Below are 22,467 nucleotides of genomic sequence, written 5' to 3'. Positions count from 1 at the left end.
TGCGCTCCCCCTAAGAAACGTGGGTTTTAATACGTCCCAGTTATATTTTTCATGACTGATTAATTATTGGAAGTGGGTAATTACTGGAAGGTACTATAGAAGGTTAAATGAAGATACTTCCTTTCAAGATAAATGTTTATCGCCAAAGATACACAAATAACTGTGATATGTTTTTTCCATATGGTTATATGGAAAATCTGATACCTCATATACAGGATTGAGTATGTATTTGTAAAATACTCAGATTAGGAGAACAGAATAGATTCAGGCTGTGAATACCTGATGGTTGCTTAGGATTCTTTATTTTATGAACTACCATCAGTAAATAGTAATTATTCATTATCAAAATGCACAATTACTGCCAATCTATCCGCTGGCAGTTTCAGCAGCACTGAGCTGGATTGCCGCTTGGCTCTTGCTGTCACTTAGGGCCTTTACTTTCTCAGTCTGCATGTTCGCAATTTTCTTAGTCATGTTTCTTCTGACTCATCAAGGGTATTTTACTTTTTTGCAAAGGAAAGGAAGATGATCACTTCATATGTGTACAGTTCTTACTGCATTTGATGGAGACTGCAGGTGTCTGTGGTGACAGAGATTACATTATGAAAATGAGCAGCTTTCAAAACAGAGCCCAAGTTTATTTCAAAACATAGTAAAGACTGAAAGCTGCTTTAGTCATCGAAGTCTGATTTTGTCTGGTTGGTTTTTTGGTTTCTTTTTAAAGCTTTAAGTCCATGGCTTTGGACCTTTAGGACATGGAACATGACCAGGAAAAGTGTTCGTTTTTGTGAAATTTTCTTAACAGCGAACAGTGCTAGGTTAGGAAAAATATGAGGAAATTCTGTCACAGTTACATAGCAAGAGTACTCATGGCAGAGTAAGTGTTATGTTAGCAGAAATGGGATTAAAAGCCTAAAGTGAACCAAAAGTATACACAATTACATCATGTTTTAATAATTGGATTAATTTAGTATTTACCCAGAAAAATGGTTAAATTTTTTATTTGATACCTTTATTTCTGTGTATATTACCCAGTTTTGTTAGTTTGTACTTCTGCATCCAAGTCCTTTAATTCTGCTCTATTTTCCATTAGTTCAGTGGCCTGTAACCTACACAAAAGAAATTGTACCACTCTGGCAATTTAGCTGTGAAGGTTAAAGTGGTATGATACTGCCTTTCATATCTACATGGGTTTCTCTTAGGGTGGGCCCTAGGCTCTGATTTACCATGTGTCCTGCTGCGTCTTTAAGTGATGCAAAGTGATTATCATGGGCTCTTCCTGGTACCCGTCTATTCCACACCTGCACCCTTTTGTTAAAAACCCACCACGTTAAGTGAATGTGAGGTCCCCACTGAATAGGTTTCCACCCTCTGGTAATCCTTCTGCGTTAGATTGATTTATGAATGTATCAGATTCTTTGTTAGCATGTAAACCACTAATTAATTTAAAGCTCTCTGTGGAAAAATTAAAGCCCTGGTTAAGGCTTTCAACAGGCTCAGATGGTGCTAATAATGGAAAAACAAGTTATATTAATGAGTTTTGATGCGATCAGCACAATTCTTGCTTTACAAACAGTTTTTGCTGTAAAACAGTAGGGACTGCAAGTTTTTAGAGTGGAAGAAATGAAAAAGAAAGGCAGAAAAAAAAATCGGAGCGTCAGTAAGATATCCCATTATTACTTGGAACGGAGTCACTTCTGCTTGTTACAGCTTTCTTAAATGTAATCTGTTTAGATGTATGTAACAGCCTCTTACAAAACCATGGGAAGCGCAAACCAGTCTTTTTTCCAGACTGAAACCGAAATTGTAATGTAAGCAGCTTTGGAAGGATCTCTCCTCTTCATCATGCGCTGCCAAACTGGAGCGTTCACAATGGAGATGGACGTGTCAAAGTGCAGAAGGGTCTTGATGGAAATTGTATTAAAAACAGCAGAAAGTCTGACCATATTCTCTACTTTTCCACACTGTAGGGTGTTTTTTTTAAATGTAATTTTAGTTGTTTGCTTTTTTCTCAAGTTTACACTTCTAATGTGGGTGCTAGTTTTCTGTGAGAAGGAGGAGATCAGAGCCCAGCTTGACAATGTTTTATTGAGCTGAGCGAAATGAAGTTGAAAATAGAAAGCCAAATCTCCTTCTCTTTTTGTAGGAAACTGAAAACGCACAGTTACAGTGGCAGCCTATCATTGTGGGAAGTTGTGCTTTTTCCACAGCTCTCCTGGGAACTGCATTTACCTCTCCTGGCTCTCGGCACTGCCGGGGCATTCGGTCTCAGGCCACCATCCTGGCTCTGCTGTCAGCGCCGCAGCTGATACGAATGCTGCCCCATTAATCAGCTAGCGGGGAGCCCTCCAAAAAGGAGCACGGTCAGCATGTTCAGAGGCCCAGCTCCTAACATCTGCACTGTGTACCTTGTTTTTAGGGAGGAGGGGGAATCCTGAGGTTGCTCTTGAGCTGGGGTCTTACAGATGGCAGCACAATGTCCTGCTGCTAGCGCGGAGGTGCTTTCTGTCACTGGTGTGATGAATCTCTGCAGTCGCCTCCAGCAGCTGGGAAGGCTGTTGTTGCAGAAGCACCCAGGTCATTCAAAAATAGATGATATTTAGTAATAAATGAAGTGTTAAAGATGAGATACAAAAGGCTAAATTGCCTTTCCCAACTTCTGGGTCCTTACATCTATGAAAACATGTATCTGTGCTTTAATTAGAAAGGGGGGTGTGTGTGGGTGTGAGTGTGTGTGTGCAAAGTCACAGTTTTACAATGTCCCTTTGAATATTAAATATCCTAAACTGGAGAAGCAATCTGACCCTTGTACCGTTTTCTCTGTGAAGATGTGTATTTATACACAGCTAGCCATGCTGTCTAGCTTCTTTTTCTTGGAAACTTCATCATACAGCCCCCCCCCCCCCCAATTCAGTGGCATTAGTAGTAGTTAGCATCAATAATGATTATTGAAATTCTTTACAAGCCTGGTTTAATGCTTCTGGACCTCATTAATTCATACTTCATTAGGCCAAATGTCTTCATTCACAACTTTTCAGCTTTATCTTCAGTGGTTTTAATATAAAATCTTTTGTCCTGAGTATTTTTTGTTGCTTGCTTCATATTTGCAAATATGCAGATATTTTCAGGCTTTGTACTTGAAGGCTTTTATGAATCTAAGGATTCTCTGTGACTTAAAAGTGCTGACACCTTTCAAGAGTCATTTTCCGATGGAAAAAATAAACCTGGTTGCTCCCTCTTCCTGAAAGAGAAGTACCGAGAGCCTGATTGCCTGTGCTCAGAACCATCAGCCTTTCAAAGCCTGTCTTTCTCCTTCTTGGTTAATTAATTCCAGAGTCAGGTTTATTCACCACATTCCACAATAAATCCTTAAAGTCAATGTACTTTCATTCCGTTGTCGTTTAAAGCGTAAGAGAAATGGTGTGAGCACATCTGGGAAGATGCTGGATGCTCCCTGGCTGGTGGCCTGCCTGGCTCTGGCTTTTCTACCAGGAGAGGGAGCTGGAACCATTGGAAACAACACCCACCTCCACAGCCCTGGTGAAAAACTAAATAAAAAAATGCGGCATGCTGGAAGTGAGGTCCTTGCTGGCTTCACTGGGATTTAGGTTTTGTGGAGCCAGAAGGTATCAGCCGCAGTATTTTAAAATACACAGGACTTTGAAGGGGCTCTTCGCACCTGCCATTGCAAAAGCAGCAATACTCCATCCTCAGTTTTGGTGTTTTCTTGCTCCGTTTGCCAAGGATGTTGTAGGCACTGGCACTGTAAAGACCATTACTAGATCCAAAGGCGCAGAAGTAAGTTTTGCCCCTCAGCTGGAGCCCACCGAAGTGGTCTGTCTGTTCAACGAGTTTCTGCAAGTATTTAGTTAATATTAAAAAAGTCACAGAGAATTATGTAAGAATCACTGAACACAGGAAAAAAAAATATTGAAATGCATTTATATAAGGTCTTGAAAGTACAACAGAAGCAATCTGTAGAAAGTATGTCATATCAGCTAAATTGCCCTCAAGTAGAAATTGCCATTTATACATTACATAGCAAAGGCAGGGAACGCTAAAGTACAGAAAGGGTGCATGCAGTCTCATAGCATCTACGGGTGTATGCAATATTGGAGTGGCAGCTGGCTTCAATGTGAAGCAAATCCCGCTTTATGACTAGAAACAGATGTATCCCGCTCTAGGCAATACCTCACTGCATAATAGGAGTGATGCGCCCATGCACTAATAACGGTGAATTGCAACCATTTTCATCTCAAAGGTTAAGCTCTGCAGTCCTGAGCTCCTCCAGGCAATGGCTGGAGTTGACTCGAGGAAGCCACATACTCACTGCATTAATATTTTTGCAAGGATGACCTGAATAGAGCCACTGATCTGCAGGCTGAAGAGGCAGAACATTTATGGTTGGGTTTTAGCTTAGGCGAGCAAGGGGTCTCAGCTAGACCAGAATTAGTCGCAATGTCTGAGGCTCTGAAGAGGAAAGGTGCATGTATGCACTGGGCCAACAACTCTAATCTTACGCATACTTGGAAGGTAAATTTCTACAGATTCATGGTAGTGAAACCACTGTTATAAACTTGGTGTTGCACATTTTCTCCTGAAGTAGCTAGGGAAATTAGCATATTACAAGTAAAAGAAATCTCTAGATTTTTGGTTTCGTTGTGGGGTTTGGTTATTGGGGGTGGGGGTTTGGCCAGTAGTTAAACTGCAAGTGTAGAACTGGTAGCTTACCAGCAACTGTAACTTCCATCTAAAAGGTCTGTTTGCAATGTTAGTTCTGGGAACAGAGAAAAACTCATTAATTTACCTTCTTAAGACTTTGTTCATCCTTATTTTTTAGAAAGTGTTTTCAGGTTTTGTTCTTAAATCTTGTAGGCCCACATGTACGACCAAAGAAAAACTCTTGCCTTACAGGTTTGAGTCGGTTGATTCAAATCTGGTCATAATACCCATTGCAACAATTCCAGCCTTTTCCTGTTGTTTCCATGTTGGTGTCAGATCTTCCAGGGGTGCATTCTTGTGGGGTGTATTACAGTCATCCTCATGGTAATTTGGACTCATTACTGATTCCTCCTGTGAAGTATAGCTAAAGCAAGGCAGAGGGGATGAGACGGTGCAGAAATACTGATTCTTCAAATTCACCTTAGTCTTATCAAGCCAGTCAGGGTAGGTGAGCATTTTCACTGCTGGACAGGGAGTACGGTCTTTAATTTCTTCATTGTTGTTGTTGTCTAAAGGTCAGCTTAAATAACCGCTCTAGTGATTTTTATTTTCCGTGATATGTAACATTAGTCCTTGCACAAACCAGGTTTTTTGTCTGGGTCCAGAAGAATGACCTTTTTTCCCCAAATGGGACAGAAAAGGTTATTGGAAGGGAGAGAAAGTTTCTTTGTAAGGAAGGACAAAATTTATGTACCAAGAGTATTGCTCGGTTGTGCTGCTTCCATTAAACACCCATTTATTTAAATGAATGCAGCGCTCTTGGAGCTTGCACCGTGAAGTCGGTGCTGACCCTTGGAACAAGTCTGCTCGAGCAGTGCTTTAGATTACCTTGTGGTAGAGTAAAAACTTTACTGCAACAAATTTTTGTTCAGCATCTAGTGCAATAGAGCCCTGATCCGTAGTTGTGCCATGGCACTAAGATGGCATGGTAAGATGCTGCTTTCTTGTCCGGTTCCCTCTGGGCAGAGACAAAACGTGTGTGTGTGTGTATATACACACAGAGACACACAGAGTAAGTAGCCTGTTGAAGGTGAATAAAAGAGAGACAGCAGAAACTGGGAAAAACTGTTGGCCCCATTTTGATCACTCAGCGCTTTGCAGGTAGACATGAAAACCAGTCGCAGCTCATCCAAGCAAGATTTGAACTTGTCAGTATTCTTTGTGCCATTAAGCCCCATTACCTTTGTTGTTTTTTTCTCTTGACAGAGCATAAACTCTGCAACTTCAGTTCAACATTTAAAAGAAATATTAACACATAGTAAGGAAATAATGTCTTCCTATAGCAAACTTATGTAGCTTTGCATAGATTCATGTAGCTTGAGCTAACGGCTGTGATTCTTCCTTTCTTTTCCCTCCCTACTCTGGTCTCATAAACTTTAATCCAGTTTTTGCCTTGTCAGGAATTTGCTTTTACATACTTTCTGTTTGTTTTGGCTCTGTGTCTGTTGCATTGTGATAAGGCATCTTTTGATATTCTACAGGATCTTTCATAATGAAGATCTCATGACAGTTTTCCAAGTCTGGAACTGGTGATCAGACTTGCTTGCATGTCCTGCAAGAGGAGACTGTCTAGACTGTGGGAATGACTGTGATGTTTGGATTGTTTTATTTCCATACCACTTGGCAGGATGCACCCTGTATTTATTCTGGAAGCTAATGAAAGTGCCAGGCCTGATACAGGACCTTACCTGGCTGTGAAGTGGCTTTCCTTCATTCTCCAGACTGTACTGATAAGTTGTGCTTTCTGTCCCGTCCCTGTTGTGTGACTTTAAATAACCAGGTGCTTACAATCCCTCTTTGCTATATTCATTACAGGTCATATTCTTCGACTTTGGTGTCCTACAAGGCCTGTTGCTACCTTTGCAACCTAACTCCTTTATCATCTTGGAAAATACTTTATTTCTGATCTAAATTGCTAATTTGTAAAACAGGGTTTATTCTGATTCTTCCGCTGTTCATCTGCTTGCCTGTGTAGGTAGTGGACTCTTTGGGGAAGAGGCAGGGTCTTACTGGGCATCTAAATAGTGCTGATTGCTGCTTGGAGCCTGGGGTGCCGATGTGCCATGAATAATCGCAGCGCTGCGACGTGGGATGAATACAGAGAGGGGCTTTGGCTCAGTCTACACGACTCATTTTGTAATTACATCTTCACGCTGCACATTTGTGATCGGCATCCATGGTGACACTGCTTATTTAGAAATGAATTCTGAGTGTTGAAAGAAAATTATTATCTCTTGGGAACACCCTGTTCCTGGTCGTATCTATTAACAAGTGCCCTGTGACAGTGATTGGCACAGTTTACCACTTAAGAAACTTTTTCTGTGGATGGCACTAGAGGAGCAGGTCAGAATTCTCAGGTTGTTGTTGGAAATCTTGCGTTCTGTACTATTTCCCTATGTCACTGATAATAAACCACCTCAGAAGGGAAAACTTGTGATGTAGGAGATATCGTAGGAAAATACATGCATTAAATGAGAAGCTGAAAGATGATTTCATACTTAAACTAGACATGAGGATTGTTGGCTGTGGTACTCTAAAGGCAGGTTTCCAGTGGTTGTATCTGCCATCAGTTGATAAGGGAAACCTGTTCACAATCTGAAACCTGTAGGAGGAGGTGAGTGGAAGTCGGGGTGTGAAGAATGCACGCAAGCTAATGCATTTCAAAAGGAAGAGCTTTAGAAGGAAAATAAGCAGGTTAGCAGAAATACCCTTGCGATATCCCCAGGAAACAAGAATATCAGCTTATGAAAATGTGTTTAATCTAACAAGAGACAGGAAGGAGAAACTTTTCTTAGTTTTGCACTTTTCATGTAGCTACTGACTTCCATCTAGGATGGGCAGGAGCAGGACCGCTGGTACTCCATGGCACTCGTCCCCCTAACCCCACAACAGCTGAAGAGTTGAACTCAACGCTTGTGCACCCTGGTTCCCACGAAGCCAGCTCTGCTTGGCTTTGCTTGCATGGTCGGTGCAGCTTGGGGTTTGCTTTTCAGCTCCATTTAGACAAAGATTGTTCATATTTCTCCCATATTGAATTTGTTACCAAACTTGCTGTCTTGAGTGAGTGACAGGAAGTTTGTTTTAGTACTATATTACAGTAGCCCTAAGAAGCACTGGCGAAGAGCAAATTTCCTGTTCTGCAGATGCACAGCAAAATTTCTTTCTCGCCAAAGCTAAAAGCCCATGTAATTACAAAGAGTTTGCTAACCCCCTCTTCAGACTCCTTGTACCTGGTGGACAGACAGACTGGTATGGCTGTGATTCAGAGAGTCTCTAAATCATTGCTGAGCTGTCCTGGTCTGGGGAGCCGGGGTGTCACTCCCTTGCTTTTACAGAGCATCAGCCACTGTGAAAGACAAGGGAACTGTGTGTTGAAGGGATGGGAAACCTTGGCGTGCTGGCCACAACGTACCAAAAATTTAGAACGAGTCCTGACTCCTGTTCCAGTACTCTATGTGGTAGAGAATGCACATGGCAAGTCCTGAGTGTTAATTATGTGATTATGTGTTTTATCGTCCAGGGACAGAACTGCTCAGCCTAATAGCTGCAACCACTTCTGTCAGGTTTTTTTTCAACTGGTGCTGAAGGTGGAAGAAAAAGAAACATCTTTTCTTTTCTCTCTTAAAGAAAATCAGACTATCACTTGTCATTGTCAACACTTGCTGTTAAGTTGAAAAAAAAACCAACAGCAGATCTTTTTTAGTCATGTCTTAAATGAGATGTGTCTGTGACTATGTGCAATTAATAGATTAGAATAAACTATAGTTAGATACAATAAACCAATTACATGCTATGTAAAAATATAAACATGGAAATGAAGACCAGAGGACTAAGTGTTAGAGTTTTTATATCTGTTTCTGATCTCCTGCTTTAGAAGTGTATCTAGCCGACCTGTTCTAATTAGGAGAGGGGACTAAGGGAGGAGAGTCTGGCTGGTGCGTAGACTTGAGCTGAATTTGGTCTCTGGAAACATAAGCAGGCAGTCAGGTGAACCTGTTGCTTAAAGTGATACTGCAAAGTGATACCAGGTGGAGACACAGTCTTTAAATTAGTCCTGTTTGGCCAGTGAATGAATTAAAAACGGCATGCAAACCTGTTATTTTATTTTTTCAAGTTCTCCCAGGTACCAGACTGGCAGACTAAGTCTGGCCCCTGAAAGTTGAGTCAGTTCTTCTACATGTGTGCGTTGTCAGCACTAATAAAGAGTTTGCAGTGGCAGCTCTGTTAAAAATACCACTGAAGATGTGCCAGCCAACAAAACCCCGCTGCATTTCCCTATTGCCTATAGCAGTGCCTGCAGTGCTAAAGGAGTGAATATGAAAAAGAAGTACATTTGTCAGAAAACTAAAGCAGTAGGACTCTGGAATACATGCAGGGAACAGCTGAGTAAATAAGGTATCTTTTTTTGCAGTTACTCACCAACCATAAATGGACTTTACAAGTGCACAGAGAAAAATTGTAATAAGATCTGACATGTTCATGAGCAATGCTGTAAAGAGCCTGGGAAAAAGACATGCTGTATGGAAAGGTAGCTAGCAGCAAAGTAATGATGCCAGAGGTGTTGTGTCAGCTGAGAAAGGCTAATAGAAAGTGTGTGTGTGAAAACCAAAATATTGGCATATCCCAGATCTGTGGGGGTCTGGTGGTACTGCAAACTGTTCTGAGCCACTTCTCATGACTGGCATGGTTAAGTTCTACTTCTCTGATCATCCCAATTTTTTTTTTTAGCCTTATGTCTATTTCAGTTAACTTCTTGATATCCTATTTATTAGCAGGAAATACAAATACATTCATGAGAAGTGCAGCAAGTGAAGAAGCCCTAACTCTCCCCAGCATCAGGGCAAGAAACATGTACTACTCCTAGCTTGTGAGTAAATCCCAGAGCTCCCTGGAGTGATGAAGCAGAGTTCCACTGGCCGATCCATTAAAGCCAAATAAAACTCTTAGAAGTGTGCTTTTTTCCTAATGCTTATCCTATGCATATCCTGCTGCCTAACTCCTATCTCACTAACACAGATCCAAGTGGGAAACGCTTGATTCAGCCACATGCCTATTTGTTCTGTAAGCATTCAGTCCTTTAGAAAAGAAACCATTTATATCATCTAAAGAACATTTTGGTCAGTTACAGAGGAGAAAACCTATTCACTTTGTGGGCAGGCACCCAGGCGTTGCAGATAAGCAAGTAATTTAGGATGTCGCTGTTACCCTGCTGGGGGTTACTGTCCCCACAGCGGAGCGGGTGGGGATTATGCTGGTGCTCCGTCTTCTGCTTCATTGCACAGCCTGCCAGGTTACTTCAAAGTACATCTTGTGGTGGGTTCAGTTAAGCCGTCTGCCTTGTACCCCATCCTGAGCCTCAAGCAGTTCTCTGCTGACCTGAACGGCTGGTGACGTCCAGCTAGTGATCAGGAGTGATCAGACTGGGGCAGTGACCTCTTCTACCATTCTGGCTGGATCTAGAAGAAACGTGGTGGCTGGGCCCTCTCTGTTACTTGTGCTCTGGGACTGAGGCCCTTCATTGCACACTTCAGAAAGCGTAGGAATAAACACTGCAGATGCTGCACAGCTTCATATGAATTCCTTAGGTTAAAATCAATACCAGGTGTAAACAGTGCAGCTTGAGTCATGTCACCTTTCATTATCTTTTTACCTGGTCCTTGTCTTCTATCCTTTGTACAGGCTGGGCTTTATTTCTGGTGCGGCACTATTCCACTGTAGCAAGTACCCTTAAATGGATAAGCATCAACGTCCAGCATGACTACAAATTCATGGCTTCTTTCTTCCCACTCCGTCTAGACTTTATAGCCACTTCCAAGTATGCCTAAAATACTGTTTGGCAGGAATGTTTCCATAGTGGCTTATCAAAATATTGTTACCTGGTTACAAGGAACTTGAATAAATCTTCTGAGTCTCAGCTGTTCACTAACTGCCATAGTTCATGGGATTATCTTTTATAGACACTCCAAACAATGCAGACAAGATCTGGAAACTGCCAGCCTTACAAAACCCCTTTGAAAATATTTCTTTCTGTGGGACTACATGGGTTTACAGAGCTCAAGGCATCTCTTCCCTCTTTCCTTTTCAAGTCTATGCCTAGGCTGGAATTTCATCCAAACTGACAGCAAATATCTATTACTTAATTATAAAAAAAAGCATGCCATATAAAATATTAAATGGAATCTCAGCAAGTGTGAATGTGAAAACCACCCTAGATTCTAGGGCCGAGAGCTCATGTTACGGACTTATATGCAGTTGTTTTGAAAGTGTTGCTGTAGGTCACAAAAAGTCCCAAGAACATGTAATGCACTTAAGAAAACTTCAGGTAAATCTTAACGGCCCTCACCACGAGAATTCTCTTCTGATCCAAGGTGGAGTTTCTGATTACTAAATATAGGCAATATCCCATGGGCTAAGGCACTTTCTTGAACCTGGATCTTTCCTACATCACCTGAGTTCATTTATTCCTAGTCAGTGTTCTGTGAGTAGGGAGTTCAGTCCTATGGCCTGTGTATTTAAATAAATCTACTAGAGAGTGACTGAGAGACGTGCAGTCCATGATCAGTAGAGCATTCAGCTCTACGGGCATCGCTCTTTGAGTCTGTGAAGTCTTTATGCAGGCTATAACGGTGTTACTACTAAATGTTTTGGTGTTGCTTGTATTTATTCAAATATATAGTTTAGTTCTGATGAAAAACTCAAATTGCAAAACCTCAGCTGTATTTCTGTGTCCGGGCGCTTTTGTTTTGCCAGAGGACCTTACCTTCTGGGTTTCATGTGTTGCTCCATTGGTAGCCCTTTACGAGGTGTTCAAGAATTGTAGACCTGATAGAAAATTGTAGGTGAGTCAAACAATTCCCGCTTTGCTGGCCCAGGCAGATTGGCATTTGCAAGTTGTTGTCCACATGCACTCTTTTGTGCTGCTCTGTGGTTCAAATGCCGTTATTATAATTTTCTTGAATGAAACAAGTGGGAAACAAACTGGCACAGACTGGGGATTTTTGCTTGTTTGCAACTGAATTAATAAAGGCTCATTGTAAACAAGTTACATTGGTTATAAAACTTTTTTTCTAATAAGAAAAGATTGTATATACTTGGTGTGAAAAACAAAACAAACACCTTTATGCTTGGTTAGACATCTTAATATAATGCAAGTCACCTTACCAAAAAAGTATGTGTGGCAAAGGTCTTGGAATTGTAATTAGGCATTATATTCAGGGAAAAATTTTTTTTACAGTATATTGCTTATTAACTCTACTGGTTTTCCTTTTGGTATTGACAGCAGTTTTTTCCTCACACTTCTGAATACTAGGTATTCATACAAATTATGTCTGTCTTAATATTGTTTACAAGTTTTTATTTGATCTTGAAAAGCATTTCATTACGTTTAATTTAGAGAAATGAGATTTCTTTAGTTACTGTCTGTAGAAGCTATTAGAAGTTCAATTACATTTGCAAATTCATTTTTTAAAAGTGTTATCATTTTAAGATTAATAATTAAAAAAAATCCGTGCTCTGACTGTGTGGGACTTTCAAGTTCAAGAACAGTCTCTCTACACCCCTCTTCTATAAGGAAATAATGTCTGAAATGGAAAAATTAATTATGCTAGGAACTGAAGATCAATACAGGTCTTTGAAATTGAGCTATCAATTCTGAACTTGAACGAATAGCAGTTGTTTTATCAGGGCAACAGGATTATCAAAATATGTATTGCTTGCCTTCATTCATTTAAGACATTCATTGCACACATTCATTGAAAATGTCATGTGGAGATGACCTTAAAGAAGTTAGGAGAATGACAGCTACTGGGGATGCAGAAGTTTCACCTGCATAAAGCATGCCTGCATGTATGTTGCCATCATGGATTGTGTATAAGCACTGTATCTATAGATAATGTTTCTGGGAAAGATGCTAAAAGAGGTCCACATGGTTGACGTCAGTTTACTAGTTTCTGGAAGACTACAAGTGGGATTTTTCGGTATTTTAATTTTTTAAAAAGGTAACTCCAGTTTCGTGTGGCCTGTTGTTGAGGGTTTCACAGAAATAAAGAGCTGTCAGGCAGTAGGAGCTCCCTTTCGGAGAGCTGGCCATACACTGTAGCTGTTGAAAGCGATGGGCAGGCAGTGGAGCTAGCTATCTAGCTCTGGGCTGAAAGGTTTTGTGAATTATTTAATTATTTCCCCCCCCTGTAAAATAAATGTTGTCACAACTCAAACTGTATATACAGTACTGCTTGTGTAATAGCCTGCCTAATTCAGATTAATTGTAGGCTTGCAATGATAAAGGAGCTTCAGCACAGCAGTTACTCTGTCGTACAGATGCAATTAAAACCATATCAGTGCAATATAAATAATGCTAAATTAAGTTGCTGTCCTGCCACATGGTGGCAATTTTGAGCTAGTGCACAATGAAAGCCAGCCTCTTACTTTATTTAGGAGTAACTACACCAAGAAAGAGTTTCTAATTTACTTGCCATCACCCAAGAATATAAAGTGTGTAAACTACTGTCACTAAAATATCACTACTACTAATAAACCTTTCTTATCTTGCTATTCATCTTAGAGCCAAGCAAAGCTTGAAGTTTACATCTGGTAGTCACAGGATACATGTGCTAGTCTGATATGTGGCCAAAGACAGAGATATATTAGCATATTAAAATTTCATAGTGGAAAATAAATTAATTGCTTCAGATTATTTACTTTAACTGTTTTCAAGGCAGTTTTAGAGAATACTAATACAAATCACTTCATGTCAGTTAGATTTTCCAGGTTTATTTGGGCAGCCTGTCATTTTTGGAGCAGAATCCTGTTCTAAAGAACGATCATATTTTTTTACTGGAATGAAAAAGCTAGAAAATACCAGCCTAAAATTAGGATACTGTTTTTTATACTATTTATATCTTGCTGTTCCAGAGCTTTAGGAGGAATAAGTTTAGGAAAAATGATTACATCATAAAATAATTGGGGAAAAAAGTAAAGGCCTGATATAAATCAAGGGAATTTCTTCTTTGGCCTCTGTAGTACAAAACTGTGTCAGGTGAAAGGGTAATTCATTTTGACTACAAAGCAGCCAGACAACCTCACCCTTAACTTTAATATTTTGAAGAGATGTGGAAATAAGGCTCCCTCTCCCTCCATGAACCCCCAAGTGCTTAAGTTATTACTATTTGTACCTTGATACTTCACTGTGCGTTAAATACACCTGTAACTTCATTCCTGGGAAAGCTTTGAGTGTTTAAGGGTATTTGTCAGTATCCCCAGTATAGCTAGAAACAGTAACAAGGGACAAAAGCGTATTAACTGCCACTGTTGGAAAGCTCTGGTTTCAATAGCTGGCTAATTTAATAAAGTCTTGTTACAGCAAAATGATTCAGCTGTAAGCAGCCTGTAAAAATTGTAATAATCACAAGCAATGCACTTCTTTTTTCCCCACTCTTTGGGGTAGTGTTTTTTCATGCTGTCAAAGTCCGCTACAGGGAACGCTGCAGTGTTCTGCAAAGTTGTTTGTCAGTGCCTTGGTTTATTTTTGCAGAGAAGTATTGATTACAGAATGAGAAACATTTGGTTTAACAGCGATCGATGAGGAGCAAACAAAGGACACTCTGAAGTTTGACTCATTTTAATTTGAATGAAAATACAGTACCTGGTGCAATTTATGATGAGGTAAAAAATGCTATCTGCTCCCTGTTCTTGTAATTACATTTCTATCCTGTCATCTGTGAGTGAAACAAGTTTAGACAGACAGGGGTCTGTAGTCTCCCATGTGCTGGATTTGGGAGCGGGTTGCGTAAAGGGCAGTTTGGAGGGGCAGTTCTCACCTTGCGTGGGAGCCCCCGGCTTTGCAGAAGGGTGACCGGCAGGTTCATCTGCCACTGGAGGTGACCACACCAAAGAGATTTCACCCACCTTCCGTGTAAGACAGATGAGGGCGAACCACCTTGGACTCCTTGACCTGTTTGTTGGGGTTTTTTGCAGGACCCAAACACAAACTCTCACAAAATATCCGTAACATAGAGGACACTTGTACTTCCCTTCAACCAACGGCTTGGGCCGTGCACAGCTGGGGCTCAGGCATATTTGGTGGCACTTGAACAAATACCATTTGATCACCATGCATTATGTTGGGGGAATTAAATATTCATTGCATCAGAAAAGATGAGTTACTTTGTTAAAGTAACCAACTGGGAGACCAAGTTGCGAATTCCAGTTTCTATTTCAATTAATATTTCATAATTCATTCTAGAAGAATGGAACTGTTTCACCATCCCTCTCTCATTCCTTATCCCAGGCTGTTCTGTGGCTCCTGCCTGCAGCAGTCTTTCAAAAGTGGCTCACAAGGATGATAAAATAGTGGGTTTGAGTACTTTGAATATGCATATTTACTCGTAACAGTATTGGGCATTGACTTGCTAGAAAAGCTGATTTTAATGTTCTTCTGATAGTTGCTATTTGTTTGCTTAATTCTGTTGTCATTGTTTTCTACTTCGGTGGTGGTGGTATCTGCTTTTGTGGCCAGGTGATTCTCTCTGGCTCATAGGATGTTGTGTTACAGACCAGACTATGATTCTATTAAATTATGATTTTTATGACGAGGTATCTGATGCATAGCATTAGAAAATGCATTAAAAATAAATCCATAAATACTCAGTTTAGGTTAGCAATGACTTAATGGTACTTCAAACTATAAAAACCCCAAACTTGTATTCTTTTCTTCCCATCATTTAAATTCATTGCAAAGAATCTGTTTGAAATCAATATTAATTACACAGAAATTGTGACCCTCTTTAGCAAACACTTTAAAATACTTGCTAAAAAATTAATGTGAAGGTTATTAGCCTGATTTTGAGCAGCATTATGCCTGTGTTAAATATTCTTCTGTAGACTTTTTTGACAAAATAGTGCTTCCATGTTAGCGTAATTAGTAGTACCATAGTAGAACCCTTCTTTCAATGAACTGAGGAAGCAAAGAACAAATTCAAGAATACAGAAGAATCTGATTTCTATTTAAACAGTAGGTCTTTCACTACTTGTAATCTTAAAAATGAGATTACATTCGTGCCCCTTTTAATACATTTTTGATATTTGAACTGTCAGTCCAGTTATACCTAGCTGTTCTTAAGAATTGCCTTTCATAAGGCTCACATATAAGCTAAACAGGAGGGGAGATCAGGTCCTATGTAGATGTTGGGCTTGACTCCCTTGTGAATAGCAACACCCTATGTAATATGCATCATGTGTGGATGCGGAATCCCTTAGATTTTTCACTTGCAGTTACCTATAGTTTTAAGTCTTGATGCACAGCCACATTTTTAACATACAGATAACATCATTGATCAAAGGAATAGTATGATTTTTATGTGAAAGAGAAATTACAAAGAAAAAAATTAAGTACTCTGGCGCAGTGAGCTGGCCTTGCCTGGCTGCCAGGCACCCACCCAGCCGCTCTCTCATTGCACCTCCTCAACACAGCCAGCGGAGAAAATATGATGAAAAAGCTTGTGGGTCAAGATAAAGACAGAGACAGCTTACCATTTACCCTTACAGGCAAAACAGACTCGGTTTGGGGAAGATTAATTTCATTTATTGCCAATGAAAATAGATGTGGATAATTTAAAACAAAGACAAAATTAAATGCTTTCCAAAGTGCAGTTTGGGGAGTCTGATTCCCCCGCTCCCCCTGTGGAGTGGCGCAGGGGGATGGGGATGCAGGTTGAGATCAGGCCATGACAGGACCTTCCTCCGGAGTTGCTCCGGCCCCAGCGCGGGCTCCCTGGGGCTGCAGGGAAATGGCCGTCCTGGCGCTGGGAGCGCTCCCCACCCCGCCACCCAGAGCCGGGTGCTCGCGGGGCGCTTTCCCGCACCTTCTCCCTCGCTCCTCACGGCCTCCCAGGCGCTTTGCCCGCTCGTAAATGCCGTTTCCCAGAGGTGCCACTGGTGCCGCCGAGGGGCCGGGCTGGGCTGTGTGGTGGGGCCGCGGCAGAGGCGGGCAGAACCGGCGGGAACCGGCGCGCGGCAGCCCCGGCCTCTCCTCACAGGGGAGCTGCGCAGCCGGCACGCGGCTCCAGGCACGCGGCAGTGGCGGGCTGCCCCTGACTGGGCGTGTCACGGGAGGCTCCTGCGCTGAGGTAAGGGCAGGACAGGAGCGCCCGCCACTTACCGCCACGGGCAAAACAGACTTGACTTGGGCAAAATTAATTTATTACCGGTCAAATCACTGTAGGATAATGAGAAAAACTAAATCTCAAACCACCAACACCGGTGCGGGGCCGGGGCCGCAGACAGCCCCACACCGCCCCCCCCCGGGAGGGCTCCTCCCCCCCGGCCCCCGCCCCGGGAGGGCTCCTCACGGCCGCTCCCGCGCGGGGCTCCGCGGGCTCCGGGGCACGGCCCGCCCGGCCGGGGGCTGCCCGCGGGCCCGGGGGCGGCTCCGCTCCGGCGCCGGGAGCGCCCCCCGCCGCCGCCCGCCCCGGCCCGGGTGCCGCGGGGCCGCTCCGCTGCCGGGGCCTCGCTCCTCTCTCCCGTCCCGCCGGGGCGGTGCCGGCTTCTCCCGCTGTCCCCTGCCGTGCCGGGGGCTTCGGCCGCGGCCAGCGGCGGGCCCGGCTGGGAGCCGGCGGGCCCGGGCTCCGTCCCGCCCGGGGGCAGCGCCCGCAGCAGCGCCCGCAGCCACAGCCCCCCCGCCCGGACCCGGTACAACAGTACATCTGATCCAGTAACATTAAGAAAAAGTAAGATTATTAGGATGGCACATTATGGAGGGGCAGGGGAAAATATTTTTAGGTGGAGAGGCAGGGAGGAATGAGCTGTTAGCTAAGCAGTTTGAACACGGAGGGCACAAGATCATCAGCATTGAGGAGGGGAGGGAAGCAGGTCCAGCAGAAAGGGTGGGATGAGAGTAGAGGGGTTTGGAATAAGAAATTTGCTTGAGTTAGTGAAATTCTTGACCTGCATGGAGAGAAGTCCCTGTATACTTCTCTGAGAAGGTATTGTCATGGAGTCGGTCCTGTCATTTAAACAAGACATCTGCTGATTTTGTTTGTAGTAACAGGTAAAGGAGTTAAACTGCAAGTCCCTGACTTGGAAGACTTGAGTGTCATCCATGTATAAATTTAAAGTTGACAGTGAAATAGCCCAGAAAGGAAAAAAAAAAAGTAAGAAGGCCGCCTTTCTGTACAAAGCCTTAAGGTGCTATGTGTTCACTCTGCATGCTAGGTGTCACACTGGTCAGAAATGAAGGTCCTGTTGTGTAGCTCCTGGCCTGGCAGCACCATGTGCTGCCATCTGCCTTCTGTGGCTGCCACCCGCCACATCCTCTTTCATGTTTTGTCACTTCTGCATTTTCTGCTGGTTGTCACAGCGTCAGGGGTCACTAGGAGAGGAGACGTTTACAGTTTGGTAGAATGTGAAAGAACCAGGTGCTGACATTTGCAGCACATCCCAAGGGAATTAAGAAAGAGACATAAATGATTGAGCACCTCTTAGAAGACTCTGGTCGTGTGGCAGCACTGGGTTGGTCCTTAGACCAAGATCACAGCTATTAACCAGTAGCTCTGAAAATAAGCATTGTCACTTCATGTCTTTGTGGAGTGCTGAGGAGCGATTCAGACTTTTCTGTCAAATACATGTACTATTTTCAGTCTACCCATAAATAGTTTCCATGCGGTTTGTTTTGATCATGAGTATCTCAAATTGGATTCCTTCCTTAACTTTTAGAAGACAAGTTAATGTGTGGTACATGCCCCTGACTGGATGAGAAATGAAACATTTTGACACGAACATTTCTACAGCTACACCAAAAGGAACTCGTTGAAGTGCAAATGCCGGCTCATGAGTGTAATGAGCAGCTAGTGAAACTTGATTGCTGAAATGTTCATGAAAGAGTAATTGCAAACAGTATTTGTTCAAGTGTTAAAATATTCCAGTACTTGCACAAAAGTATTGGTGGAGTTTGCTAACCCTGTCTTTCACTGTAGTTTGTTCGCATAAGATTTTTGCATATTTGGAAAGTTATCAGAGATTTGACAGGGTGATGTGATGAAAGGCTATCTGGAGAGCCTGAAAAAGGGAACCAAGAGTGAAGTAAGGATTATACTTCTAAGAGAAGAAGGTTATAGTTGTGCTGCTGAAGGTAAGGAGAGGAGGCAGGAAAAATAGTTTGAACAGAACCCATGGGGAGAATAAGCTGCAATTAAAGAGGAGCTGGCAAGTGGGAATACGTATAACTTCATTGGAAGATGGCAGTGATTTTCCTGGTGTTAAAACATACTGATGCATTTCACATGATGCTTTCTTTTTTAATTTAACTTTTTCTTCACATGGCATGCTAATTGTGTCCCTTTCCAGTAAGCTTATATTCACTATAAAACCTTGAACTGTTTCTGGCTAGTTCATTTCCTTTCACACACCTTTATTTTTCAAGGAATAAAGTGGGGTTAGCACTGAGGGGGTTGTGGCAACACACAGTTTCTGGAGAATTCAGGTATATGATATCTGCTTATAGGAGACAAAAAAATACCTGTTTAATCTTGGCCTTTCTGTATGTTAGGCTCACTTCTCTCTTCTGACACATCATTATGGCTTTTCTGGGGTTGAATAAAAATGTAGTTCTCTTTTCTTGTAGATAAGATCACTGCTGCTGGGAGCTACTTTCAGTGTGCAGTATACACGGGTGTTTTGTGTCCTGGAGAATGAAAACTTTCCAAGTGTGGGTGGTCTCTTACTCCCCCTCCCCCCAGTATTTAATGTCTGTGATCTGGCTGAAAACATATCTGCTTTCTACCTTAAAGAAATGGCAGAAGTGCCTCAAGATTGCCATTAAATTCTTGTGAAGAAGCACAAAAATAAATCCTGATGGTGTGATGGTGTTATTGCTGTGCCGCTATCCTGTGGGCAGCCTTCTCCCCATTCCTACAGGAAATTTTTGGTAGCTGGGAAGAGAACACAGACTTTCAGGGCCATAGCTTTGTGCTTTTGTTTATGGTTTGTAGCCTTGTGACTTCTTTGTACGTTTTGTACAGCAACAGCTTCCAGAAGTTCCTAGCGTTTAGACATTCCATTCCAGTGATGTTATTGTTCTTGTAATGTGAATTTGGTTTATGGGTATTTTTCTTGAGGTAATTCCTAGGTCCGTCCTTCTTAAAAGAAGCCCAAAGAACATGGATGCACTGACCTTTTGTGTAGGACAATAATACAGACTTCCCCACATGAATAGATGGAGTAAATGGTAGCAACAGCATTCTCTGATCTATCAGCAAGAGGTGAATGAAACCTAGAAATAGCATATACAGCTCATTGACCTGAAGGGGAAAGTTTGAGTTTGTGAATCTCTGCTGTGTATTCCCCGCTTTACTAGAAAATGTGGTTTTGTGTTTAGCAGTGGCACAGCCATGCAGCTAGGTACAGCACACTCATTCTGCAGGACAGTCAGTGGAGCTGTGTGCAACCTGCAAAACATCTTGGCAGAAAGGTGGAGGACAGGATACACATCTGCTTTCTTTTTGGCAGGAAAAAAAGTGATGTTTTGTCTCTTCTCCCCCCATGCAGATCTGGCTTTGTACTTAATGTAGAAGGAGGGTTTATTTCAGGACCAGAGCATGGTCAGCGTAGCAGGCATGGAGAGGTAGTTGCTGTATTGGAATGACATCATTGTTGCAGTAATGATGCTGAATGAGTGTTGAAGGCATGGCTGAATCTCTGGTCTTCAGTACATTATCACGGTTTAGCTGTTACTGCATCGGGTAGCTCAGGCATAGCCTGGTGCTTTGAGATGACTTGGGCACTCAGGGGTTCATAGCAGTACCTGATTTTTCTCCAAAGTGGCTTATCAGTTACTGTAGGGATGATTAGCTACTTAGGTTTAAGAAAAATTTCTGTAGACAGCAGTGTCTTCTGAAAGTTTGTCTCAAGCCCTGGGTGGTAACTATATATTTCTTTTATGTCATTTTCCTTGCCACTCTCTGACTCTGGAAGCTCTAGATATTTCTTTAGCAGCAGTGAAATCCTTCTGTAAGAGAAGATGCCAACAGTATTCAGCAAGGGCCTCTGGAACAGTGTAATTTTGAAGTTGGTGTTGATGGGATCTAAGCTGGAGAAATACTAACTGCTTTGAATATTCCTCCTGTATCATTAGCCTGAGTTATCTTCTGTGAGCTGTATTCTCTGTGTGGCTGTTGTATATCTTCTGCCTGGTGCCAAGCACTCTTTGCTTTTCTTAGTTTGGCAGAAACAAAGGATTACTTAGCACCTGGCAGAACATGGTTGTGTAACAGTAAGGACAGTAATCAGATAATTTAGTTAGAACAATGCATTTATTTCCCAGTGATTTGATTCTTATTTTACAGTTTTCCATTTTCCAGATATTACATATGACCGACTAGACAGAAGCCCTCTGTTCTCTGAGTAATCTCCCCTACTTTTTCACAAGCATATAGATACTTCATTTAATCCTTTGCAGCCTCCCCTTGTGGCATCTGCTTATTTATCACTGTCTTTAAGATCCCTTTTCCACTTGGTAGTGTACATCTTTTTGGTCCCTTGGTTACTGCTATTGTAAATTATTATCCAATAAGATTTATAGCTGTGAGACTTGTACACAAAATCTGTCTCCCACATTTAATGGCTTAACACTAGGAAACCTTTATTATTTTCTAATGAAACTGTATGTGTAATTTCTAGATAAATTTTTGCAGGTATGTCATGAAAATTTAGGTCAGCAGTGGAACTACGTCAGACTGTCTGACAGGTTACAAGTTGCACTACACCGTGGGCACAGATATTTTTCAAAGCGTATAGGTGGTCGACCCACTGTAGCTTTATGACTTAACCTCTTCTTAGACAACTCACATTGGAACCCCTTTGCTGACAGAGTATAATGTGGTATCTTGTAAATTGCTTGGGTTTTGTAATTGATACACTTATTTAAATGCACAAGGAAAAAATTAATTTACTTTCATTCCCATTTAACAGCATCACATCAAAAAAGCTGTATATAATTTTTTTAAATTCCAATAGCATTTTTTATAACTTTGCAGTTCATTCTCCTGCACCTCCTAAATTGCATTTAGCTGCTTATAAAATAGGGTTTTGAAATAATTAGGTGCTCTTTCATGTGATGGTCATTTTGTTTTTTAAATAAAAAATAAAAGATTAGGCCATGTCATATGTAGATTTATCCAGGTAGTGCTATATGTTGTGGGTTGGGGTTTTCGGTCCTATGTGTTAGGCAGCAACTGTATGCTATTTGTCTTTAAGAACTATTAGTAAAATTAATGACATTGTATTTCTCTCATATTTGTTTGATAAGTTTTTAAAAACATATTCTTTATCATAGTATTTCAGTAAATAGATTCAAATAGGCTCTGTCCTACTGAGAGAGATTCTTCTCCACCAAAACAAAAAAAACCAGTGGCTGCAGAATCAGGTCCCCTTCTCTGTTCATGAGAATGAAACATTAAGGGATGGGTGACAAGTTGTCCTCTTGACTTGTTTCATGTTTCCTGTGTCTGCATTCAAGCAAGACAGGTCACAGATCTCAAATACAATTTTTTTTGCATTTATTTTGAGTGGAGGTGAAGAAATTGAGCTTTGAAGGAGAGGGTGGGTGTTTGTTTTTAAATGTGCTGTCTTCAGTGAGGCTGAGCCAAGTAAGAGTAGTGTAACATGATGGGGATATTATGAAAGTCTTTCCATCTCTAGTTTGTTATTCTGTGTGACATTGCTATACAAAAAATTATGGGACTGCATAGGTAGGGT

At 41.8% G+C, this 22,467-nt stretch overlaps 1 protein-coding gene across 10 annotated transcripts in view; it reads left to right on the top strand.

Annotated features, from left to right (window-relative positions):
* NCKAP5 (NCK associated protein 5) overlaps positions 1 to 22,467 on the top strand; it is a 245,870-nt gene that overhangs the window by 29,078 nt on the left and 194,325 nt on the right. Inside the window, exon 1 of one of the 10 annotated variants that reach the window (XM_055812077.1) lies at positions 22,368 to 22,460. The exons of the other annotated variants lie outside the window; for them this stretch is intronic. The gene's annotated coding sequence lies outside the window, so the exon portion shown is untranslated. Of the gene's footprint in view, positions 1 to 22,367; positions 22,461 to 22,467 lie in introns of those variants that run through there. 10 annotated transcript variants of the gene reach the window in all.

This window comes from Falco peregrinus, chromosome 8 (assembly GCF_023634155.1).
Source record: "Falco peregrinus isolate bFalPer1 chromosome 8, bFalPer1.pri, whole genome shotgun sequence".
NCBI classification, from domain to species: domain Eukaryota; kingdom Metazoa; phylum Chordata; class Aves; order Falconiformes; family Falconidae; genus Falco; species Falco peregrinus.
The sequence above is the reverse complement of the archived record's forward strand: the minus strand, read 5'-3'. Positions and strand labels throughout refer to the sequence as shown.